A 12,037-nucleotide genomic window follows, 5' to 3' on the forward strand; every position below is an offset into this window, starting at 1 on the left:
TTACTAATAAATTGATGGAGAGGGGGGGGGGGCGAGAGTAAAAATTCACAGGTACTTGGGTCTTGGTTTATAAATATGTTTGTACCTTATTGATATGTAAAAATGTACTTTACTTTTTTACCTATCAATAAGGTACATACATATTTATAAACCAAAAACCAAGTACCTGTGTAAAGATTAGCTTTTAACGCCCTATGAATAGGCTGAGTATTTGATACAAAAGACTACGCTGCAATAATGTAGCCCTCTCCGATTTTTTTTCGATCTTCTATTTTCTGGCCTCTCTCTCTCTCTCTCTGCCCCCCCCCCCCTTCAAAAAAGGAGAGAGCTACATTATTGCAGCTATAAAAGATTTTATTCAGAAATTAACTGTGCATAGATTAAAGCGCAAAATTTTACATCTTTAATTGTATTTGAACAATACCTTATTCATTAATTTTCTCTTTTCATGTAAGCAAGTTTATTACGAAGTACAACTTGTACTTCGGGTTCGTTGCCACGATACTCTCAGTAAGGAATAAATACAAATTTTACAGATAAATTTATTAGGAAAACCTACTATACCGGTATACATGACGTATATGTAATAGTCTTTCGATATAAAATTATATTCACAACTTATAGTGTTATCAGTGATTTACCATTATTTCATTTATGACCATGTACACAAAAGCTTTCTTTTATGGTCATGTAGCTATATTCGCCTCGTTTTTTTTCTTAACATCGGACTCGATGCTACAGTACCGACCAGACACAACCTAACAGAAAGCGAACCCAGAGCGCACCCCGGGTTCGCTTTCTGGGTTCGCTTGGGGTTCGCTATAGCGGACCCCGAGCGAACCCGCAGCGGACCCCGAGCGAACCCAAAATTCAGTAGCGAACCCAGAAAGCGAACGCGCGTTCGGTGTTGCGTAACGGAGTTGTCAATCAGGATTAGCGATAAAACGTGTTAACCAATCAGCGCCTCAACCAATCCCAATTGTTACTAAAAAATGAAAAAAGAAAAAGTTTTTGACAAATCAATGCATTTCATCATTTCAAGTTACTGTACAAGATTATGTATAATTATGTACATGTACGTGCTTTTATTCAATTACTTTATCATTCTAATTTCCATTTCGTCTAAATCCAGATCAACATTAAAATTATTGATCTTAATTGAAAATGAAAAAAAAATTAAATGTACATGTATGTCCGATCGTAAACAACTATGGTATTATTTTGATTTATCTTCTACAAGAAAAATAATGTAAAGCTTTAATAAGCTTGTTTGTTTGTTTTTTTAACTGAAATAAAAAGGGAAAAAATGAAGCGCGATTTACATAATTGAACGAACTAATTATCGGTAGTAAATAAGCAATATAGTAAGTCGTACAGTATTGTATTCTCTAAAAATAGCGTAACTTATATAATAAAGCCTATTTAAGATATTTAACGATTTTTTTCTCTGATGTTTATTATATTAACTGCTAATTGTGGTCTTGATTGTTTTATATCAATACATCAAAAATGTACATGAAAAAAAATTTCCCAATACTTACATTTAAATATTAAGTCGGCAAACGTACACGATATGATTGTCGGGGTTACTTTTAATCCCTGGTGCTAATTATTATTTTTTTAATATAATTTCGGCAAATGAAGGAATAAAAAATGGCTGATTTTTGAAATTCATAAATGGAAAGATGGATATAGTTTTGAATCATTTTAGGCCATTTTTAATTAAAAATCTCATACCCGCTTACTGCATATAATAAAATCCAATTAAATCAAAACTCACGGCCCATCTATATCATGTGATAGAACAAGCAGCATTCAATCATAAATTACATCTTTAAGTATCAAAAAGATTAATTAAAAAAACAATTTTCCAAAGTCGGAGAATTACATAAATAATTATTTGTAATCTAAAATAAATACATGTATTAAGTCTTATTTACATGTACATGTAGTTTCAAAAATATCCATTTCTAAATTTTTTTTTTTCAGTTTTCCAAAGTCGATGAATTTCACCAATAATTATTTTTAATCTAAAATATCTATTAATTAAGCCTTATTTCGTTTTAAAAAAATATCCCCTCCCATATACTTTTAACTATTTTGCGTAAAAAATCTCGCGTTTGCGTTAACAATCATGAATGGCCGTGTAACGTGAAGAATCGTGTACGTGAAGGATTGTTCGTGTAACAGGTTTAATCGTGCGGAATCGTTCATGTATATGTATATGTTTTCAACAATAACGTTGCAGCCACTGTACATGCTTATGTATCGATCGCCACAAAAACAATAATGTTCGATTTCACTACTGTATTTGGAATATACAAGGGGCGGGGCTTACTCGCGGCAAGATTAAAGCGGGGAGTGCGTAAAGCGAACCCAGAAAGCGAACGCCGGGTTCGCTCTAGCGGACCCAGGGCTGACCCCGAGCGAACGCAGAGCGAACCCGAAGCGAACCCAGAGCGCACCCAAAATTTCTGAAAGCGGACCCCGAGCGAACCCAGAAAGCGAACCCGGGGTGCGCTTTGGGTTCGCTCTGGTGTTAGGTTGTGTCTGGTCGGTACTGTATGTGATGTTCTAGAAGCTTCCGTCAATATAAAGATCGGTGAATGACGAAACTATTTTGCACATTTCCCTTTTTAATCGGTTATCACAACTTATTTCTTTTATATCATTTAAATCGAGTTTTGATTGAATAATTCAGTGATGACGTTTTATGTAATAAATAAACGATTGCTTGTTGTCAGTTTCATTAAAAATTGCCAGTAACTTAGATCCGCCAACCGGAAACGCCACCGTACTCACGTTTTAGCTATTTTATGGCTGTTTATAGAAAATGAAAGTAGACTTTTAATTTACCATGCGAGTGAAATCTAAATATAGTTTACGGACATCAGCATGTATCTAGTGTATTGTTAGAGGAGTAAGTAAGAACTCTGGTGCACCCGTTTCGGAGTTTATTTGCAAAATTTATTAATTTATAAGTATAGATATTGTTTTAATAGACAATTGAGCTTGATTACTGTTCTTAACCTTCATATTTTATTGAATCAATCTGACGTCGCGTTAAAATAAAGACATTTTTTATCTTGCGGGTTCCTGCCATGTTTTACAGGTAGACCATGTTTTTACAATTGTGTTAATAAAAAAGCAAATACATCTACCTTGTTGTATTTAGGTTTTACAGTTTTGGCGAATGGTTTTTTTTTTAGGTAAAATGAGTAATTTTAAACATGCCAAGATTTGTTCAATTTTACTTGTACTGAGAAATAATTGCTCCTCAGAAATTTTGATTTATAGCTAGAAGATCTCAAACGTTGAACTAAGTGACTCAACCTCAAGTATATGTATAAAACAAATTGAGTAAACTGTCAGAAAAACCATGGCCGAAGGAACCGGGGGGCACGGGGGGGGCTTGACCCCCCCCCCCCGTAATTTTGCCGATATATAGAAGACTATAGAAAACCTAGCTACTATATTCTTCTGCCCCCTCAGTATAACGTCTGATGACCTGTTTTTTATTCTTGCTTGTCAAGGAATTAAGGAATTTTTGTACTTGATAGTGCCCCCCCTCCCCAACTGAAAATGTATAGTAGTGTTCCCTCAAAGTGAAATTGCTTCCCACGGGCCTGAAATCACTTAACTTCATGCAGTTATGGAGAGTTCAGTTGCATTATATACATAGATCATCATTCTATAATCAAAGATTTGAAGTTGCTTGTATGGTTTTATAACTCTGCTATTTTATGATCTGAGATAAGCATCACTATAAAATAGAAAACATTGAACACATTTTGACAAAGATAAATGCATGTTCGGCGCTTTGTTGTTTGTGTATAGATAAGAACCCTGCATGTCTAAATATGACACTAATATACTCACATCTTCTGGAAAAACCCCTAATCTTGTGGGAAGTTATGACATTTTAAAATAAGATATAATATTGAAAAATTCTCAGCATTTTTAAAACTTTCCCATTTCAAATAATAATACAGAGTGCTTCCTTTGGAAAAAAAATTTTCCTTGCGTAATATTTATATTTCATTTAAAGAAATATATATATATATATATATATATATATATATATATATATATATATATATATATATATATATATATATATATATATATATATATATACTTTTGAAAAACGTTAACCTTGGCCATAACTTTTGAACGGTTGGTCCTAGGGCTTTCATACTTCATATGTCTATTCCTTGTGACAAGACCTTTCTTTGGATACCAACAATTGTCATCTACTGACCTTGACCTTGGAGTTTAACCTTCTTTTGAAAAACTTTTACCTTGGCCATAACTTTTGAACGATTGGCTTTCATATTCCACATGTGTATTTCTTGTGAGAAGACCTTTCCTTCGGCACTATTAATTTTGACCATTTGACCTTTACCTTGATGTTTGACTTACTTTTGAAAAACTTTAACCTTTCCATATATATATTAAATGGTTGCTGCTAGGGCTTTAATATTTCACAGGTATATCCCTTGTGACAAGACCTCACTTTGGGTACCAACATATTTGATTTGCATTTGACAAAGTTTAACCTTTGCTATAAGTTGTCATACGAGGGCATCAGTGTTTCACAAACACATCTTGTTTCCAACAGGTTTTGCAAGTATTCTGCTCGTAGAGAATAGGAATGTCCTGTAAGTAGACCTTATAGATGTAGTTAATGGTTTATTGTCAGTTTGTCTAATTTTGTTAAATACTTCCCCTGTTGTTAAAAATATTTAAATGTTTTGCTCCCTTGTTACAGATATCTGTTATATGTGTATTAAAAGATAGTCTGGTCAATAATTATGCCTAGTAATTTAATCTTATCATTACCCCATCATCACAGGAAATTTAAACTCCATCTAAATCAAAACAATGTTATCCTTTTCAATTTAAATTGCTTAAAGACACAATCTTTATAAATATTTCCTTTATCATTTTAACATTTTACAAAATTATCTAAATGTTAAGTATTGATAGAATTACCAGATATATTGACTCTCCCTTCAGATTCACAATTGTAATCTAAAAGTTTCAGAAATACTCTTCTTTCAGTATTATTGATACAATGTATGGCAATACAAATTCTAGAGTACTGCCTTAATTGCAAGTACATGTATCAGTACCTGGCCCAGGCGCGGATCTAGAAATTTTTCAAAGGGAGGGATTTTAATTATAAGGGGAAATATGATTTTTTTATAACGTACGTTCAACGAAAACTTAATAGAAATACTACAAGACGTAGTATCGTTTTTGAAAGTAGGGAGAACAGGCAAAAGGAAAAATATTGGTTACCTGAAAATTTTGACAAAAAGAAAAAAAAAGAACGAAAATAATTCTCCGAATCTGAAAATTCTATTTCGGGGGGGGGGGGGTAATTTCTTTTCACAACCGAATTTTTTCATACATTGTTACATTTACATATCCTTTCACTGAACTTTCTATAGTAAAAACACAACAAATATTCAGGGCTCTTTTCTCTTAGGGGGAGGTTGCACCCCCGTAACCCCCCCCCCCTCCTAGATCCGCCACTGTGACCGTAAGATGTAAAATCCCTAATATGCAACTTTTCATTTAAAAAACAATATCAGTCTATGGTTTAGTTTTTTAAGTGTTATATATGGGAAAACTGAGAGGGTTAAGTTCCTGCTCCTGAACTAGTATACCTCGTTTCCTGCAATTTTTCTAGAACCTAGAAAAAAATTAAAATTGAATAAAATTGAAGGAACATTTTTCTAAGTCTTACTAATTATTTTTTTCTGGCCGAATGCTACCACTAAAAAGGGATAATGATTTGTTAGATTTATTATGGCATTAATTGATATGAAATATGAAGATAATGAACATTAACCGAGTTCAAAAGTCCATTTAAACAATGCAAATAGGGAACAGAACAAACATAGATCTCTAAAAAAACATAGGAAACGTAGAAAAGCGATGCGCTCATCTTCCTGGGAGCCGGATGTTTTTGACGCAGTAAAGTACTACTAAATGCAGTAGAAATTCTACCTGTCTTACCTTACTAAATAGAGAAATTTCAGACAAATTTTCGCTGTACATGTATATACCAAGGAATCAGGCTACTATTTATCAGCATTTTACTTAACTTAAGGGATGAGAGCTATACAGGTACAATCAACTGAGACTTGAACCAGGCAATACATTTTCTTCTGCCATTAGATACTACTCTAAGATTTAACTTCTTCTTTCATGTCTAATTGTGAAATTGTTCACAAAATTTCATTGGAATCTGATGCTTAATCTTTGCATTGCAAACGATTGGCAATGGTAGAACAGAGTTTTTTAAAAAATCAGAAAAAAAAACACGCTTTAAACGCTCCTATTTTGCTTCTCAAAAAAATACCGTTCATCCCTCCGTTTTCAATAAATCAAAAAAAAAATGGTTCTAGCTACCAAGCTGAACGGACAGGGGAGGCTTACTTCCCATAGGTATTTGGTTCCACCTCTGGAGTTTCCAGGGGTATGTGTTTTATGTCCTGTTCACAAATTTGTATCTTTTAAAAGATCAGATCAATCAATGTTTAATGTCTTATTGAAATTAATTTCTGTTGTTCTGTTTAGTTCATAATTTTTTTTCTTCCATCAGAACATATAAAGACGTGTCCAAAAAAATAAAAATGAAATTATTTTTAAAAAAAACTGTGTTAGTGTATTTTTTTTTATCAAGAAAATAAAACATTATCCCCGTATATTCCCCTACTGGAGCATTAATAGACTTGTCGGAAAAAGATCACGAAAATAATTTGTGTCATGCAGTATCAGGATTGGAAACGTAATTTCAGTATACTTTCCCTATATAGGAACATAAATAGAACATACCGATAAAAGATCGTGGAAATTTTTGTGAAAATATAACTTACTGAATTGTCATGTGGATCCCTAAATATTAAAAAACCATCCTGATTTTTTTTTCTAAAAAAAAATATGGCATTTAAAAGGCTTTTCTAGACGCCAGTGTTGCATGGAGGTTACGGAATTGTATATAATCCCTGATTTCTACTATGTTTTCAAATATTTCCTGTTTTGTTAAGCTCTAAAAATTCGTCAAAAGCATATTTAACAGATTATTACTTGAAAATGAATTCTAGAAGCCATATTTTATTCATTATCGTTTTTAAGACATTGAAGAACACCTAAGGTATTTAAAATCTCGTTTCAGAACCTTGAAAAATAAAATAATTCTGTTTTATCTATATTCAAGACAATTTTAAAATTTTTAACATTTACGAACAATATGTTTAATAATTTTGAATGCAGTCTTATCTAGTCGGTTTATAAAGTGTTTAGTATAGTAAAAATGGTAAATGAGAAGGAAATTAAATTCAATTTTGTTGGTACTGAGAAATTATCACTGTTAATAAAAAACAATTTTTATTAGTAACACAACAGACTAGACAAAAAGGAATGAATTTGTTTGATTTTGTTTTATTTTGCACACTGACAGTCGCCCGCGTGGCGCAGTGGTTAGAGCGTCTGCTCTAGAGTCGCGGAGTAAGGAGTTGATCCTTACGTCGCGGGTTCGAATCCCATTGTGGGACGTGGAGACCGGTCCTTCGGATGAGACCGCATAAACCGAGGTCCCGTGTCACAGTAGGTGCTGGCACGAAAAAGATCCCTCACTGCTCAATGGCCGTAAGTGCCGAGTATAGGACAAAATTTGCAGCTCTCCACCGGCAAGTGGTGGCGTCTCCATATAAGTGAAAAAATCTCGAGAGGGACGTTAAACAATATACAAACAAACAAACAAACAAACAAACACACTGACAGTTATTTAGCAATCATCATGCGTGTTCCTGAACAATTTATTCTATTCGGCACATTTAATACTCTATAATAGATTACCTCTTGTATGTTGAAAAAGAATTTTTTCTCTTTCAGACAATTGTTCTTCTTATTACATTGTCACTTAATCAGGTATTGCTTAATTCAAACAATTTGTAAGAGACAATATGAAATAAGTAAGCAACATTATATATAGTCAAAGGTCATTCTACATTAATTGCTTTAAAAATTTTTAGAAATAACTTTGTCGGCGATGACCGTAATACACACACAATACAGACACTAAAAACTTGAAAAATGTCCAAAATCCTGACAATAGATTAGTTTGAGTCTAGTCTATGATTGTTATGTTTTGAAGAACCCAAAATAAAACCGTTTTCATAAAATATGAACAAAGGAGGGGCTATCCATTCGTATCCTTTACAGTGAGAAACTCTTCTAGAAATAATGTCAGCAATCCATGACACATGAAATATGTTTGATCATAAAATATTTTTTTAAAAGTTTTTGTTTAACTAGAGAGAATAAAATCCTGCATTTAGTCTTCCTGTGGTGAACCTTTAAATCCTATTGGTACAACATGACAACCAGAGTAAATACTGTAAACCAAGTTTTATTGGAGAGAAATATCCGCTAATTTCGCGACCTACTTTAACTCGCGAATATTAATCGCCGCGAACTATTTATTTTGCTTAGTAGTTGTAGAAAATATTTCCTCAGTCGCGAAAGTAATTGCCGCGGATTGATTTCAAACTGACGAATCGCGAATAAAAGATGACGCGAATAATAGTTGGTTTACAATTATATCTCTTGAAACATGATTTGGTACATGGCCAAGCTTGAGATTTGCATCTAAGAGTGAAGGGAACTTGAAACGGATGTTTTACCGAGATCAAAGGAAATTTATGATTGATCAATAACATTTTCGACAAATATATACTGAAAGGAAAAAAGAAACGCAGGATAAATTTTGGAACTTATTTAATGTTCTTTTTTCAAACTTTTTCCAGGTATTGTTATACAACATTTAAATTCATCTTTAATCAATAAGTTACCAAAATCTCATTTGATTTTGACCGATAATTCATTAGTTATTGAAACGCATATGATGGAACAACCCAAAATTGAACATCAAATATTCTTATTATCTCCTATGCCTTTGCGCATCTGTCACAGCTGCATTGAGTCCATCGGTGCATTTTTCTTTCTCATAGGGATATTATTCAACCCTTCTGACAAGGCAGCCCTCAGTTGGTCAAGAGTAGCTTGAGTATTCCAACGCTTCCAAACCCCACCGTTCAGTTAGTCCCATAGAGGATCGATTGGAGAAAATGGTGGACCTTAAGGAAGCCAGTCGAATGGGTTAATGTGATTATTTGCATTGCCTTGACAAACTCTTGCAACACTGGGCCAGGGGTTAATACGCTGTAAATTAGGCATACGACGCACACTTGCGCGAGTGAGAGCAACACCAATGTTAAGTTGATGAGCTCACAAACCTAAATTGCACAATAAGTTTCTTTCAGTTTTTGGGTGAATGTTACGATTATGATTGCCTACTGTATAAAAAGCGATTTCAGTGGTAGTGAAGTGGCGATTACACAGGTGGCATGATAAATAACCAAATTTTGTCGTGACGACACGTTAGTTGGAAACCCTTCAAGTTCCTCTCTGATGAAGGAAAATACATTCTATGGTGGAAAAATTCACAACAACGTGCACAACAAGTTGATGCCATTTTCTTTACTTAGAAATGCAACAGCCAAACTCCATAGAATTTCCGTCAGCTGTACCCTGTTTGAGTAAATATCGAAAAACGATGTTTATCGATATCTATGTGGTTTTTGGAGACCAGGTCTTCCAACAATCTATTGGAATTCCCATGGGTACCAATTGCGCCCCGTTATTAGCAGATCTTTTTTGTATTCATATGAAGCAGAATTTGTCCAAAATCTTACATGTGAAAAGAAGAAAACACTTGCTGTGGTCTTCAACTCGACATTTAGATAAATCGACGACGTATTGACAATTAACAGTGGTTACTTCCATTCTTATGTCGATACGATATATCCCGGTGAGCTTGAGACGAAAAGATACCACAGAGTCTGACACATATGTTTCATATTTGGATATTTTACTTGAAAAAGACGTTTATGGTAATCTAGCAACCAAGCTTTATGATAAACGTGATGACTTTAATTTTTCAATCGTCAACTTCCCTTACTTATGCAGCAATATACCTTCATCACCTGCATACGGCGTTTATATCTCTCAATTGATTCGATACGCAAGAGCATGCTCTACGTATGCACAATTTCTAAAAATAGGCAAATTATTGACAAACGAGTTGCTGAAACAAGAAACTCAGCAGTCTCGTTTAAAGTCATCATTTCGTAAGTTCTATGGTCGATACAATGACCTTGTCAGCAAATACAATTTATCATTGAGTCAAATGCTGACTGACGTTTTTCATACTAATTGTTAGGCCATGTTTTACACACTGAATTGTCGACGGATTTTTCCGTAATTTCCCGATCATGACGAGGAGCACACGGCGGATGTGACCGGTCTGCAGGGGATGCTCACTCCTCCATGGCATCTGATCCCACCTCTGATGTTTTAGAGGTCCGTGTTTGCTCTGCTCCTATATATTTTGTAATGTTCAATGGACTTTTGAGCTTGAATACTGTTCGTTATCTCCATATATTTCATTATACCTCCAGTGCATCAAGTGGTATTACCAGATGTGATGACAAACCTGCCATCATTAATATGCACGTGTTTTTGGATTTTTACAACTTTCCCTATGTGATGTCATACATTTCACGGTTGAGTAATTCTGAACACCGATTTTAAAGCTGATATGAACTCTTAAAAATGTGATATTTTCATCCTTGTACGACTTTTTTCATTCCCGTACTCCCTTTTCCGCCCTATTTCTTTCAGATTCGCTCACTTATTTTACCGCCTATATAAACCCTGATGCCTTTTTTACACTTAAGTGATTTTCTAGCCTGGCTGTCGGCATGTACACATCTCCGATAGCAAAGTTTTGGAACACGTCATGAACTGACCGAAAACATGTAGGCCTGTACACATCTCCGATAAAGCAGTTTTGGAACATGCAATAAATCTAACAATCCTACCAAAACTAGGAATTTTACTGGAAAGGAGTATATAAATTTTGAATAATTTTGATGCAATACATAAAAATCAAAACGGCAAATGCATGTTTGATATACATTACATATATATTTGAACAATAAAGAAGCTACCACGTGTATTTTTTTCCAAAAAAAACACTGTACTGTTGAGCTTTATGCATGCTACACGGTATACGCACATACTATGCAACTTACGCATTGAAGTAATACATGCATGCATGCCGAGAAAACGAGTCGAACGCTTTATACTCATCTGCCTGAAATACAGCTATCGCTACAGGGATGTGCACATGTCGAAAGAATTACTTCCTATTTTCCTTTTATTGAAATATGCATCACAGAAGAAATAACTCCATTTGTAACTCAACGGTAAACAAATTGTCACTAGCACTTGAACACACGTGGTCCCTGTCGATCAGCATTTTTGGTCAGGGAAAATATCAAAGGTGGAAATAACACTGGTATTTGCCTGATTAGACAATATAGTCACGTAAATAAAACGTTTCAGAAATCGAACTAACTGTTGTTGGTACATGTAGTAAATATGTTCATGAATGTGGCTTCATTACATCAAATTTATTACATAAACATACATTCTTGTTACGGATCTTACATCTTTTAAAGAAAATGAAAAGGGGGGGGGGGTGGAATATGTAGAATACATTTTTCAATATATTTTAAACAAACGTCGGAAAAAGGTCGGATTTTCCTTGATCAAATATATTTAAATACTTGCAATGAACTGGCCTCAACTATTTTAGATATAAAACTGATATATCTTAAATGTACACCCACTGAACAATTTGATTCTGTAGACATTTTCAAATCAGGACCCTTTTAGGCGTCACAAATTACAAGCACGATTGATACAATTACCAACAAGCACATACATAATTATGTGTATATAAAATAATATACAGTACATGTTTTGTATATATTGAAGTTGAGTAAGTATTACACTATTAGTATATGTGAAAGTAATATTGATAATTGAAATAGTTCTACCGTGTACCCAATGTGAAGTGGTGTGATTCAACAATCCTCGCGCGCATTGCCAAAGA

This window comes from Saccostrea echinata, unplaced genomic scaffold (genome assembly GCF_033153115.1).
Source record: "Saccostrea echinata isolate AGI-Se365-2 ecotype Australia unplaced genomic scaffold, CSIRO_AGI_Sech_v1 ptg000001l, whole genome shotgun sequence".
NCBI lineage: Eukaryota > Metazoa > Mollusca > Bivalvia > Ostreida > Ostreidae > Saccostrea > Saccostrea echinata.